The following is a 15,178-nucleotide window of genomic DNA, read 5'->3' on the forward strand; positions in this document are numbered from 1 at the left end:
TGAGTCGAGAGGGTGCTGCTCCTGCTAATGTCATCACTTCAATGAGTTCACAGGCCACAAGATGAGTGACGTCACTTCCACAACCCGCTAATTAAGCTCCGCCTCTTTTGTGACACCACTATAAAATGTCACCAAAAGTGGGTGTTCATTACAGATCTGTGACTGATGAAGATGAAGCTTCGACTCAGAAGTGACTTTACCTTGACAGCCTTTGATTGCAGCAGAAGTCATCATTGTGCTTTTTTTTTTATCTTCATCATTAAACAGGGTATTTCAGGGTGGTACCCCAACTCTTCCGGCCCACTCTCTCTGCTTAATTTCACTATACACACATACAGTGTATATACGTCTAATGTGGTGGACGGCCGGGATGGACCCTGTGCCCTTAGCTGCTTGAACTTAGTTTGTCTTTAAACAAATTGCTATCTTTATGTGTAAACGTATGTAATTCATAATTTATAAAGTGTGTTTTACTCTGAGGCTGTACTTACTGAAATGTTCAGGTGGTCCTCAAGTACTCAGAGTTCTGACACAGTCCTCCAATTTGCTTATGTTCTCTACCAAAACATATCAAATAAAATGTTTTTGTTGTGTAAAATCCTTTTAAATGTCGTTGGGAGACACGACGTCTGAGCAAACAACAGCAGGCATATAAAACATAAGAGCCCAGGGGGAGCACAGCTGAAAATGGATGAACGTGAACTTTTAACGTGGACTCCATCCAGCAGAATCTAATGGACACTGAAGACAGCAGGAGCAGATTCAGATGTTCTGATATTATAAAGCACTGACGCTGAGCTCAATTTGATTCCATTAACGTCTTCACTGTTCTCAAATAAACAATTCATTTGTGCACTGAGCCGGCTTAGCCATTTAAAACACATTTCTGTTCATTAATCTTAAGATGAGCAAAGCAAAGGAAATAAAAAGAATCTCAAAGTTAAGTGAAAAAGTACATTTTAAGAGAGTATAAGGAAAAAGTATAAGGATTCTTAAATTTCAAGTTAAAATTCCAAAATATCTGAATAAACACAGCTGATTATTTAGAGTTTGTTATCACTCAGGTAATGACAGTGAAAGGCACTATATAGTAAAAAATACTTAACAGCAAAGGATGACAGATAAATGTTAAAGAGCAGGCCTTCATCAGTGTCCTCTTATTGTCACTCTGGTCCTCCTAATGGACGTCAATAACAAACACAATGTCACCAGACACTCACACTTACCTGGTGGAGTCCTTGTCATGATGACCCACTGGCTGATCTTCTCCAGACTCTTTTTCAGACCTGACAGCTCCTTTCTCAGGTCCTCAGCAGTGAAATCAGCAGTGACAGTGAAGCTCAGCGAGTCTCCATCAGCAGGAAGGACACAGCGAAATGAGAAAATCTGGATCACGATAGAAGAGGGGACGAGATTTCAGAAAGGAGACATTAAAAAGTAAGTAATACTGATAAGAGGGGGCTCTTCTGAATTAAGGATCAGTGTGGTGGGAAGTCAGCTTGGGGTTAGATGGTGAGAACGCCTGTTATTGACTTGTTGATTATTTATGAGAGAATATTTTGTGGAGTGTAGTGGAGCATCAGAGATTATTGACCTTTACAATCAATGAGCTTTTCACACAGGAGTCCATGAGTGGAGAGTCAAGATAAAGGGATCGAGGGGGCAGGTGGGTCCAAAATTGACTTGGCACACAAAACAAGGCATTGGACATTTTATGGTTCTGAGACAAACAATTAAATGAAATGTAAAGACTAACATATATAGCAAGAAAGCTCTTCAATGTCATTATACAATTGAAGGCCTGCAGCTCTAAAGTTTGACTTGTTAGAAAATCCTGGAAGCCTTTGTTTCTTCATCACCATCATCAACCACACAAAGTAGAGAAAACTACGGCAAGCCGAGTTATATAGCGACCACCATGTGCAGAGTGTAAATCAAGAAGAGAATCTCCCTAACATCTGCAAAACACAGTCGACATCAGGACTATTGTGTGGAGTGTGAGAGAAAAGCATACAAGAAGAATGGGAGATGAGAGACGAGACTGGACTGTGGGGTCTGAGCTGTGAGGAAATGCTGAAGGATTTGAATTTCATCAGTTCAAGGATGGAGACATCAGAAGGTGGAACTGGAAAAGAGTTGGCATCATCCTTTATTAGATGTCATCTTTTACATTTCAAAAAAATTTACCTTTTCAACTTTGAGATTTTAACATTTTATTGAATTTATTTAAAGTAAATAACATTCCATATAAGCAGTGTCAAATTTTCAAAATTAAGTTAAAATCAAATCAACTACCTCCCATAAGGAAGAGAGCTAAGCCAAGAGAGTTAAACTTTAATAGAAGGAAAAATAAGTAAATGAATAAATACAATAAGGGAAGAGAATCTACTTCCTCAATTTAAATGTGTATTCTGAATTTTTATTAATCAGATCCTGTCAGATTTTATAAATGTTTTACACTGATCATCTAAGTGAGAGTTTGTTTTTTTTTCCAATTTGAAATAGTATAGAACATCAGTTACCCACTGACTTCAAAGAGGTGGGTGAGGATTCTTCCAGTTGAGTAAGATAAGCCTATGTGAAATATTTGAGATATGTGTAATCAGAATATTTAAAATGTTAAGGAAATATGAAAATAAGATCTGTATTGGGGTAAATGGCATGTTCTTTTCATGTTGTACAAACTCTTCAAGTCAAGTCAAGTCAAGTCAAGTTGGGAAGCATGCACTGGTACAGTGCGTTGCCGCACCCACTACATGAAGAAACATCTCGGGATCCCAATTGGCAACCTCCCAGGCAGACACGCAAAATGACCCTCTATCTGCCGCAGCCAGGTGTTACGTGGGCGACCCCTTGGCCTGGTCCAGCCACTCGAGTCCCCAACAATGAACATCTTATGAGCTGGATCACTCTCTGGCAAATATGCCACATGGCCGTAGTGCCATAACTGACGCTCCCTCACAATGCAGGTAATGTGCCTCATTCGGGACTCCATGAGCAACCGCTCATTTGACACAAAGTCAAACCAACGGTACCCAAGGATTTTCCGGATAGACACAGTTCCAAAGGAGTCCAGTCTTTGTCTCGCAACCATATAGCAAGACAGGAAGCACCTGGACTCTAAAGATTTGGACCTTTGTCCTTTTGCATAGATATCGGGAGTGCCACACACCCTTTTTCAGCGACCTCATGACCTCCATGCTCTCCCAATCCATCTACTGACTTCATAGGAAGAGTCACCAAAGACATGAATGTCACTGCCAAAGTAAGTAAACCTCTCGACAAGGTCGATACTCTCTCTGCAGATAGACACACTGCTGATGGCCATGCCCAAGAGGTCATTAAAGGCCTGGATCTTGTTTTTTATCCAGGACACTCGCAAGCCCATACACTCAGACTCCTCAGATCTTTTAAATTTCTCTCTAAATGTTTTCAGGTCCCACACACCCCAGTCTGATCATACTCCCTGTGAAGTGTCGTTCTCACCTGCAGGAAGTGGAGATGGTCTTTGGTCTCTGAAACCTCCTTCAGCTCAGCTTCTCTCCTTTTCAGCTCATCAATCTCCTTCTCCAGTTGCTCCATGACTCCTTCAGCCTTCTCCATTTCTCTCTTTTCTTGATCTTTGATCCTCTCAATCAGTTTCCTGTGGGCTTCCTCAATGCACCGTATCAGAGCAGTGAAGCTCTTGTTATTTTCTTCCATCTCTCTTTCCACAGAGATCTGATTGGATAGGAGAAATATTTAGAATCGAGTCACCTGATAAGAATAACCAATCACAAGATACAATTTTTGCTATTTTGATGCTGTGAAGGACAGTTTGAATTGGCTGGAGTGATTGGTGGTACTTTATTTGCAGAAGGAAGATCAGTTGAGACTGCCTCCCAGATGATATGTTCCCCCAGTGATGCCGAGTACAGTCGACCCTTGATTTACGACTGGACTGACATGCGAACAACCTGGTTTATGACCAAAATTTTTGTTTTGAATTACGACCAACGTCTTGCGTTACGATCCAAATGCGGTCACGTGTATCCACTTGTGGGATTGTAAACAAACAGCCGAGAGTGTTTGTAAGCGTCAATCGGAGCCCAGATACATGTCTTTGTGGATGTAATTTCGGTCAGTGCATTGATTTATATAATTTATTTCGATAATTGCTAAGGAAGGAAGAGAAGGTAATGCAGGTAAAGAAAGCAATCACAATCGAAATGAAGAAGGTAATTGTGTGGATTTATGAGAGTGGCATTTGTGTGACCGATCTCACTAATATGTACAACATGTTGAAATTCACCATCTCGACAATTTTACAAAGAAAAGATTTGTATAGCTCCTTCCAAACAATAACCACCTTCCATTTCATTCTCCTCCTCCTCCCTTCCTGCAAGCCAAAGATGTCAACTTAAATGGTGAGTACACTATGAAATTGTTGTTTCTGGTAGGCTAGGCACTTTTTATAACTTTTTGGTTGGTACATTAGAAAAATTATTGGTGTTTTTGGTAAATTATGCACATTATACAACCCTTTTTTATTAAAAAAAGTTAAGTAAGTGTTGCTGTGGGCAGTTCGGAACACATTAAGGGTATTTCCATTATTTCTTATGGGAAAAATAGTCTTGACTTACAACCAACTTGAGTTAGAACCAGCCCTCGCGAACAAACTGAGTTCGTAAGTCAAGGGTCTACTTTAATATCATCACTCTGCTGATGCTGCTATTAAGGAAACTGCAGGACTTTATGAGATACGCAGTCATAAAAGGCATCCTTGTGAAGGATCTTGGGAGCCATTAGCAAGAGGTGCTGAGGACAGTTCTACTATCTTGTGAGGACTCTATTTGACATGGGAGTTCATTTAAAAGTCTGCCTTTAAAAAGGGCATCTCCTGTTAAGTCTGAGGTTAGGAGTGGAGTAGGACAACACATACAGTACCTGGAGTGAAGAAGAGGAAGAAGTGTTTGTATAGGTGAGTAAACTTGTGTGTTGGAAGGTAATTGCAGGAAAATAAAGGTATTTCTGGACCAGAGACTAGCGTTTATTCATTGTGTTCTAATTTGGATTGTCAGACATCAACATGTCAGACCAGTCAGATGGAGATATTAAATAAGAGGGTCTAGGTGTTGGTCAAGGGGCTTCAGATTTCTTTTAATTTCATATACCCTTTGTTTATTTACCTTCTGTCATCTCTTTTTCTTTTTAAAGCTCAGAGTTGTGAATCTTTATTTCCATGTTTCATGTATTTCTGCTTCATTTATGAACTTTGCATCATTACTAATGAATTTGGAATTGTAACTATGGCTCATACTTGTATGATGACACCTGACTGTGTGTTACTATGTGGGAAGTAAATATGGTAAAAGGTGCCTGCTGTCTAGAATCACCAACCCCAGAGCTGGAGGTGTTTTGCTGTTTTTAGAACTTTACACAGCTGGACAATGACTCACTTACTGTAACTCTGTGATAGAAGGCAGGGATGAGAAGCCCTAAAAGGTCACCTCGTAACCAACCACTAGAATGAGGAAGAAATGATAATATGGTATTTATTATTAGGGAATTTAGATGAAACTTTTGTCCAGATACAGAGAGTCTCATATGCTGTTTTGCATTTTGGGACACATGTGGAAAATCTCCCTGGTTGAGTGGATAGGCTCTTGTCAAATGTGTCCAGTTCTAATTGACCAATTATAAGAGGTTGGATCAGACCACAAATTCTGCAGGACAATTTAAAGAGATAAGTACAAAGCTGAGGAACACTAGTGACATAGTGATCAGAAGTTCAGCCTATACCACATGCTAGTCTACATAAGACTGAGGAAATTAGATAGATAGATAGATAGATAGATAGATAGATAGATAGATAGATAGATAGATAGATAGATAGATAGATAGATAGATAGATAGATAGATAGATAGATAGATAGATAGATAGATAGATAGATAGATAGATAGATAGATAGATAGATAGATAGATAGATAGATAGATAGATTTTATTTGAAGGCGTCTTTCTAAACAGCCAAGGACACTGTACAGACAATAAAATTATAAAAACAACATAAACATACATGTACACATACACATATACATAGACTGTATCTGTATCTATGAATCTGAAAATACAGCAATAAGAATACAGTTTAAGGTCATGTAGTGTAAGCTACTCTAAATAGATAAGTCTTAAGATGAGATTTGAAAATAGGTAGGGAATTTGTGTCCTGAATGTTTTGTGGTAGTTACTTCTAAAAATGAGAAGAAATACGACTAAATCCACAGGAACCCATGGTGATCAGGGGTCCAGGAAGAGTGAAGATAAGACCAGATATGAAGGTCCTATGGGTGCAGTTGGGTGTATAAACATGTATGAGGTCAGAGAGATATAATGGAGTGAGGTTATGAAGTGCTTTGAAGGTTAATAGAAGAATTTTAATATCAATGTGAAATTTTACAGGAAGCCAATTAAGCTGTTTAAGAGACGGGGTAATGTGTTGCATGGAATTGTTCTGAGTTATAATACGGGCAGCTGAATTTTGTAAAAGCTGGAGTTTATAGTGAAGCTTATGTGGGAGACCAAAGAGAACAGAATTACAAAAATCAATGAGGTAAGTAACCTATGCATGAGTAAGGATGGCTGTGCTATTCAGTGTGAGATAGGGTCGCAAGCGTACAATGCTACGAAGAAAGATGACCATGTAACATTACTGATATGGGATTCAAAAGACAGAGTACTATCAAAGATAACCCCCAAACTCTTAACCTGTTCCACTTCTAGTTCCGGTCCCGATGACATGATATCCTCTGTGGGCATTTAAAAGCCGTCATCTTAAGACAATAGTCAGTTCTGTTTTAGACTAAGTCGTGTGAACATGTCTGTTCTTTTTGATAGATTTTGCAGCCAGGAAATATTATATGGGTGGCTGCCCCAAACCTTCCCAATGTCTCTTGGTCATTCTTATTACAGCACGTACTCAGCAGAATAAACATTAACATACATACATACACATGTACATACATACATACATAGATACATACATACATACATACATACATACATACATAAATAAATAAATAAAGACATTAAAAAAGACAAGGGGAAGGAACTCTGGCTGAAAAATGTCACAGTCATCATGGGTGTAGAGAGGGGATTTCATGCATCAGTAATAAGCAGGAATTCTAGGAGGAAACAACAAAAGCAGATGAGCGTAGAACCATAAACCGAAGTGAAGGTTGGTCTGTGAGGTTGGCTCTCCTTCACTTCTACTTCCTCAACTGTCAGCTCTGTGTCTGGATTGGACTACACAGTGCTGAGTGACACATTGTGCTCGCCTTCGTTCTTTGAACTAAAGACACACCCTAGTGGTCTGGACCGGCTGTGTTTAGTACTTTAATACACTGGATGGTGCTGGTCTGTTTTATGCGAGTCTGCACTAAACATTTAGTCTCTCATTGCACAGAAATCTGTGTGAAGAATTCTTCCTCTGTTGGTTGAGAACTTGTCATAAATGAATCCTGGAATAACTGGACATGAGACAGCACGCTACCTTGGAGAGTGTGGCATTTTATCACAAGGTCAGACCCACACCAGTAATCACAATGAACCAATTTGTGGTTTCTGCAAGTTAAGTTGATTACATCTTGCCTGAAGAAGGGGCCTGAGTTGCCTCGAAAGCTTGCATATTGTAATCTTTCTAGTTAGCCAATAAAAGGTGTCATTTTGCTTGGCTTTTCTCTACATTCATAATGGCTAACACGGTACAGCACCCTAGTACTGCAAGTTAACCAAACCCAAATGTGAAAAAATGAATGGAGCACAGTGGATCTGAGATTCAGCAGACATTACCAGGAAAGGACAGGCTCTACAGTCAGAATTTAGTATCAAAAGAAACTGAACAAATCACCTTTAACTCACAATATTAACACAACATCACCAGTGTGATCATGGCGAGAAGGCTAAAACGTTCTTAGCTCAAAAAATCCATAAGCTGGAAGTTTGCAACACAATAACAGAATTTATCAATGCAACTGGAGAAAAAATCATTGACCATAAAAGTATAACTCACACATTTAGGGAGTACTATAAGACTTTATATTCCATTCAGTTTAAAGAAGACGAAACATAATCTAAGGAGTAATATCTCTTACACTCCCAGAACTACTGGATGCCATAAACTCACACCAAAGTGTGAAAACAGAAGGTAATGATGGCAACTAAGTGGTATTTTATACAGACATTTTCAACTAAGTTAGCTCCACATGTTATTAGCAATGTTTACAGAAGATTAAGCCAACAGAATTCTACCTCGAACTGATCACCAAGCACTAATTCACATTTTTTACAAAGAAAAAAATAATGATTTATCATAGTGTGCATCATACAGTATACAGGAGGACAAATTAATTTTGACAGCCGACATTACACTACGAGCTCATAGACTTGAACTGTTTAAATGGAAGAATCCCAGACCACCTTTTATACGTCAATAGATACCTGATGTTCAGTACCATTTGAAATTGAAAAAAATCTTATTTATCCTTATAAAATCTATTCAAGACTTTTTAAAATAATGGCAAGATTTAATTAACACAAATTTAGAGTGTGCATTCAAAACACAGAAGAGGCCATTAAGGAATGTTATGCCGACTGATCTAATTCAGAACATTAGCCTTAACCTTCAGTTTGAGTTACCATTAGGGGGAGTTAAGTCCACTTTAAAAAGTGAATGGAATGTCAGAGGACATCAGGGTGATGCTGTCTGAATCTCTAAAGAGTAAAACATGGAATACTGTCAACAGTGAAATGCTATGAAGGACATCACAACATGTCTTCTTTTCTTCTCCCTTTTCCTGTCTCTACACGTCATCACCAGTGAAGCTCTGCTGGCTCTTCTATTTTTAATTTAGTTCTCCTCTCTTTGATACGAAGTGTTGTCTTCCTATTCCACTCACCTTCATCTCCTCCATCACCCTCCTCGTCTCCTTCAGTGTCTTCTCTCTCTCCTCAAGTCTCCTCTTGATGTCACTCAGTGTCACCTCCAGCTGTTTCTGTTTGGACACACAAGAGGACACAAGTGGTCAGATCAGAATTCATTTTCAGCTTTTGATATCTTCCATCTGTTTCTGCATCCTGATATTTGTACAACACATTTTTTTTGCATTTCATGGCACAATGGACAAGATGACACACACAGATTTGATTCAACAAATATGATTAACACAAAAGATTAAAATAAACATTTAATATCACCGATTCAAGATGGAGTTTGAGCTTATAGAGTGCATCAAGTAATTAAGTCAGTTTGAAGACACACTGGTGTGTGAGTTAGTTCTTGATGTTTAAAAGGCATCACATCAACGACTGGGAAATCAGAACTTCACATACAAAAAACTGGTCTGTGTAGGTGAAAAATCAAATTAATTTATTAATAAAACTACCTAACAGTAAATCCAGAGTTGAAGGTCTTTGTTTCACTTTACAACCAGGACACCAGAACTATGAAGTGATCTACTCAGCTTATGCCTGAAATTCATAAAAATGTCCTTGCAAATCAGCTTTCACTTTTTCTGTCTGTGGCCCACTCGTGGTGATGGACTATTTATCAACAACTGACTGCAGTAAATGATCAATCCATTCATCCATCTTTACATGTTCTTAACCCATTTCTCTAAGGCAAAGTCAAAGGTCAATTGTTGGTTTATCTCAGCAAAAAATTAGACACAAGGCAGGGACAACACCTGGGCAGGGCACCAGTCCATCACAAAGCAAATACACACACACACACACACAATAACTCTAATTTAGCAATGGCAGTCCACCTAACCTGCATATCTTTGGATTGTTGAGAGGCAACTGGAGAACTTGGTGGACACGAACACCAATCAAAATATACAACATATTTATAACATAAGGATGACTGAAGATGTAAATATACAAGTTTATACGGACAAAGAGCATTCACAAATAACACAACACATAAATCCATGTTATCTTAGTTGGTTCTGTTTCTTGTACTTACAGACAAAGGCACATAACAGTTCTGGTCTTACAGAAGGTTAGATGAATCAGTTCTGAGCTATTTATTAAGTTTCTAAAGTCAGCACTGTGACGGCACTCACTTACAGCTCCTCTGTGTGTGTGTGCGTGTGTGTGTTTGTGTGTGTGTGTGTGTGTGTGTGTGTGAGACACTGCTCTGAACTGATTCAACCCACTTAAATTTTTGCACTGAATTTATGAAGAGACCCTTACATCAGCTAAAGCCTTCTCCTTCACACAGTTATGGAGATGTCAATTCCCAGAATTCATCTACTGGCTTTATCATAACGACCAAGTTAATAATAATAATAATAATAATTCTTTGCATTTACATAGCACTTTTCTCACTACTCAGAGTGCTCAGCAATTGCAGGTTAAGGGCCTTCCTCAAGGGTCCAACAGAGCAGAGTCCCTATTGACTTTTACGGGATTCGAACTGGCAACCTTCTAATTGCCAGTGCAGATCCCTAGCCTCAGAGCTACCACTCCGCCTAGTCAGAAGTTCTCAGACTCAGAGCAGGTGAACTCCTGGCTTGGCTTATGATCACTCAGGTGGAGGTGATGTTTTGTCCAGATTTGTCCTGTACTAACCCTTTACCTAGGGGTAAGTGTACTCATCAGATTCATTACTGGGTTGGTCTACTGTTGCACTTTAAGATTAACACACACATGCATAGACATACACATACACATAGAAACTCAACAACACAGCTGGTTAATCTCTAGCACTTTACACCACACAAGTGCCTTAAGAATAACAAAGCCTGTCACTCTCTTAGCACTTCAAGAGACTTACTTATTATCTGCATGAACAATATACAATGTTTTAATGATATCTCAGACCTAAATATTACTTTTGGTCTCCAAGAATACATTTAAACATACAAAGGCTCAGCACACTTGACTAGAGGCCAGTTATCAGCCAAGAATACCTTACTTTATGTACTGTTCCTACTATTGAGTGGAGCTCTCACCCTCAGCCTTAATAAACCTTGCAGCACAGAGGTAATGGCAAACCTCTGGCCGCACCAGATGCTCAATGAAATCTACCTTATTACTTCAATCACTCTAGAAATGAAAACAAAGCATAGAAAGTTAAAAGCAGCATAGTATTCATTACAGGAATAATAATAATACTAGTGGAATAAAGAATAATATAAAAAAGGACTGATAGTAAGGTCTGGATATATATCTGTTCCGCTCTGTTCTCTTCTCCTGACGTCTTCATCCCTTCTTCTTCCTCTCTCCTATGTCGCTCTTCAGATGAGGCATATTTGTTATAAAATTCTACCAGGGGGTTTTGCAAGATGTGATTGTTAGATATTCTGATTGGCTGGCTGTCCATTCATTGTCCGTTTTCCCAAAAAATAAAACTTTTTTGAAGTTCCCTGAGGTATCTGCATGTCTTCCTTTTCCAGGACGTAAAATAATTTAGCTACTTCTTGTCCCAGACGCACAGGTTATAAACTAATCATTAATCATAGGCACCAGCATGTCTTCATTTCATTGTTGGAACAGCTATTTTAAAAGTGAGGTACAATTGGGAAGAGGATATGCTTTGATTCATCCTGAATGTAGTTCATCTGTTGTTGTCTTGAGCAAAACAAAGTGAGAATACAGAACACAATTTACAGAGTTTGTACCCCACAACATGTATGCACGGAGAGCTTCCACTGGCACACATGGAAGAGCATTCAGTTTACTTTGTCTTTCTTCAAACAGATTCTGTTCTCTCTCTTGGCCTTTTTGCTTTGTGGCTGTGGATTATACTGCAGTTTAGTCTTTGAGGTTTCACACTTGCTGATTTTCTTTTGCTGGCAAAAAATGAACAACTGCTTCCCTACTTCAGCAATTCTACAGAGTCATCTAATGTGGTGTCTCTCTTGCCTGTATGCGTTGGTTTCCTTTACCAAGACGGACAGAATGTGGCATCCACATCCAACTCCATTACAGATGGTCTTCAGCTCTTACAGTCTGGCACTACATTTGCCTCTATAGTAGAAGCGATCATTCCGGCCTTTATGAAAGAGACAGTAAGGGTCTTACTCCAGGGCAGAAGCTAATCCTGGGGCAGAGATGGGAGTTCTAGTGCTTGTAAAGGGTTATAAAGGAAGGAGTGGACCTGCTGCTGTAGGTTTCTTGGATGCACAAAAATACATAATTTTTGCTGCTAATTGGTGCGAAGTTTTGTCCATCAAGTTTACAAGGGGTTGACTTTTGCCTCTTTCTTCAGTCACAAAGTGATAAAGAGTTCCATATTGACACATTGCTAGGTGTCATATGCCTGTAGTTGATCTGACTGATCAGATGACACCCAAAACTGTCAGGAAGAGTCCTGGTGAAGTGAACTGACATCTTAACTAAAAAGAGTCAATAAAAGAGGGGCAGGCAGTGGCAACTTAACAAAATAACTTTTGACCAAGCAATGTGAGTCTGTCCTACATGTAGATGTCTCTCTTCAGGGCCATCTGAGGAATTGTTTTATGTAAAAGAATCCAAATCATGTGATATCCAAACTGTACAAAAGTCTGAGCACGCTGTCTATTGCGTCATCACGCCCACAGGCTATGCGTGAGCATGCGCACATGTTATTTCTGTATCTGATACACGGAAAACTCTGTACTGCATGTACCAGCATTATTCAATTGTTTGTTGACTTTGTGTGCGTCTGTTTGATGTAAGTTACGCTTTGCTATTTATTTTATTAGAAATAATTTTCTATAAGTAATGATAGACCTCGTAACGTTGTTTTACCAACAAGTTTAGACAATCCTTTATGTTAAAGTGTGTTCAGTTAAACATTCAAAACTGTGTAAGTACATTCAGAAATGTTGCTTTATTAATATATAAGTGCTTGAAGAAAACAGACTTGGTAATAGTTGCTTAAGTAGTGATTTGTTTGAGTCTGTACCGTGCCAACGTATTTAGAAAGTTTTATTTAGTGCCTTTTGTCAACGGCAGCACATTATAGCGCTCTGTTAATTTCTGCTGCCATCTACTGACCCTTGTTGGCATTACCTGTTTAGCGTTCTCTGAGCCTTTATTTTGTGAGTTATTTTATGTTATTGTATTTGTTCTGTGTCAGAAACCACACATAAATATTTGTCTGCAAATAAACATTTAGTTCTACAAAGCCATTGCAACTACTCCTTCCTTTGCAACGTTCATCAGTTAGTTGAGATCTTTCTACCTTAATTCTGGTCTGCCTCATCCTTCTTATCGGGGATTAGGATTTGGTGCAACAGACACACACCAGTTTGATGCACGCACTGTTTAACACAAACTGTAAAAAAGGCTTGTGTGCCTTTAAGGCGCTGTAGCATAGTCATGCGAAAACCGTGGAGTGTGCAGTGAGCATGTGAGCTTGCGAGATGTACCTCATGAAAGCTGGAACTACTGGAGCCGCTAGAGAAAGTTTAAGTTTGTGTGTTTCTTGACCAAATGTAAGTTCTTATGTACATATTTAGAAGTAAAGTATTAAAAGTTAGAGAGAAAACTGTTCTCAATTAGTAGTTAATATTTTACATTGCTTAGTGTTTATTATTATTACCTTAGATCCCATTAATGCCATTCAATAAAGTAGAGGATGTACTCTGTTTAATGTAGATTCAGCCTGTAAATTATTGGGATATTGCATTAAATCTTTAAGAGGTGTTGAGTATTAATCTATATCTATAAAGGAGAGTTGGGATCCGTGTGGCTGTGTTTGTGTGTTTGTGGAGGGACGGAGAGTTAAGGCAGGTGTTGGAGTCACGTGATCATCTCCCCTCCCATTCACCTCATTTCATTCACTTCATTTCACTCCGAGCTGAGCTCCGCAGCTGACGTGGTCATGCCGTTCTTTTTCCATAGTGTTTAGTCCTTTCTCCTTTACTGTTTAGTAGACGTGGTGCTTACTGAATAGTATTTTTTCCTTTAGTGTTTCTACTTAGTGTTTCTTAGTATTTAGTAGATGCGGTGTGCGAAAGGAGAGTTGGGATCTGAGAGACTATGTTTGTGGAGGGATGGAGAGTTAAGGCAGGTGGGGGAGTCACGTGATCATCTCCCCTCCCATTCACCTCATTTCATTCACTTCATTTCGCTCCGAGCTGAGGTCCACAGCTGACGCGGTTAGTCAGGTACAAAGAAATGTTCGTAGGTCTCCTCCCGTGATCCACAGACACAGCTGGTCCCAGTAAAGTGGAGTCCATAAAATCTGTAAATATTAAGCCAAATCCATGCAATTCGAGTCGGCTGTATCCACGAACTATACATACAATAAACAAAATAAAACAAGCGTAAGAAAGTGCAGAATTAAGGCGAATTTTGCGAAAAGTGTTGTTAACAGGGAGGAGCGGCAACAACAAGCGTGCGCCAGCGTCCTCTCACCTGCTATAATAAAGCAGTTATAATAAAGAAGTTTAGTAGACTTTTACTTTATCTCATTTAGTGTTCTTCCCGGCGGGGTTGCCGTTTTTTAGTGTTAGTGTCTACTTAGTGTTTGTGTTTAGTGTTATGGAAGGAGTGATCTTACCACTGTCAGATTTTGCAATGAATTATTTGGTAAATAATGATTACTAGCAAAATACCCGCGCTTCACAGCGGTGAAGTACTGCTTTAAAATTTTAAATAATAAACTGAGGGAAAATGTACCAATAATTATTTGTTAAGGATCTCTTTGTATACCATGTTGTCAGTTCGCCCCACCGGTTGTAATATGACCAAGCTGTGCACTGAGCTTACTCTTGAGCATGCAACATATAGTTGGCCATGTGAAAAGCAATCATGGCTCAAATAAATGCCAACCTTTTGTAGGGTTTGTCCCTGAGACTTATTAATTGTCATTGTGAAGCAGAGCCTTACTGGAAATTGGAGGTGTTTGAATTGAAATGGGAGATCAGAGGGTATAACGGGGATGCGAGGAATAAAAACTCTCTCCCCTGAGCCACCGCCAGTAAAAATAGTTGCCTCAATTAGGTTCTTTTGCAGGCATGTGACCTGAAGTCTCGTACCATTACAAAGTTTCAGTGGCTGTAACTTTCTCAGTAACATCATTGGTGCCCCAACCTTCAAAATTAGATTATGCTCAGGAGTGCCTGGAGGATTCAGAGTGTGGACCGAGCTGCAGGCTATGGACATATATATGTACATAAGTAGGATTCAGTTAGCGTTGGAAACCC

The 15,178-nt window shown here is 39.2% G+C and overlaps 4 protein-coding genes across 14 annotated transcripts in view; 1 reads left to right on the forward strand and 3 right to left on the reverse strand.

Annotated features, from left to right (window-relative positions):
- LOC114652512 (tripartite motif-containing protein 16-like) overlaps nt 1-15,178 on the forward strand; it is a 979,029-nt gene that overhangs the window by 494,493 nt on the left and 469,358 nt on the right. The gene's annotated exons all lie outside the window — the stretch shown is intronic.
- Nucleotides 1-15,178, reverse strand: part of LOC114641503 (tripartite motif-containing protein 16-like) — a 1,283,323-nt gene that overhangs the window by 337,863 nt on the left and 930,282 nt on the right. For 4 of the 11 annotated variants that reach the window (XR_007934967.1, XR_007934966.1, XR_007934964.1 and 1 more), the window contains exon 7: nt 1,227-1,286. The exons of 6 other annotated variants lie outside the window; for them this stretch is intronic. The gene's annotated coding sequence lies outside the window, so the exon portion shown is untranslated. Of the gene's footprint in view, nt 1-1,220; nt 1,287-15,178 lie in introns of all 11 variants that reach the window. One more of the 11 variants, XR_007934962.1, reaches the window with a different exon arrangement.
- The window catches only part of LOC114652554 (E3 ubiquitin-protein ligase TRIM47-like), a 156,023-nt gene that overhangs the window by 120,861 nt on the left and 19,984 nt on the right, over nt 1-15,178 (reverse strand). The window lies entirely within an intron of this gene.
- Nucleotides 1-15,178, reverse strand: part of LOC114652539 (tripartite motif-containing protein 16-like) — an 837,738-nt gene that overhangs the window by 12,000 nt on the left and 810,560 nt on the right. The gene's annotated exons all lie outside the window — the stretch shown is intronic.

Source organism: Erpetoichthys calabaricus, chromosome 5 (assembly GCF_900747795.2).
Source record: "Erpetoichthys calabaricus chromosome 5, fErpCal1.3, whole genome shotgun sequence".
Classification (NCBI taxonomy): Eukaryota; Metazoa; Chordata; class Cladistia; order Polypteriformes; family Polypteridae; genus Erpetoichthys; species Erpetoichthys calabaricus.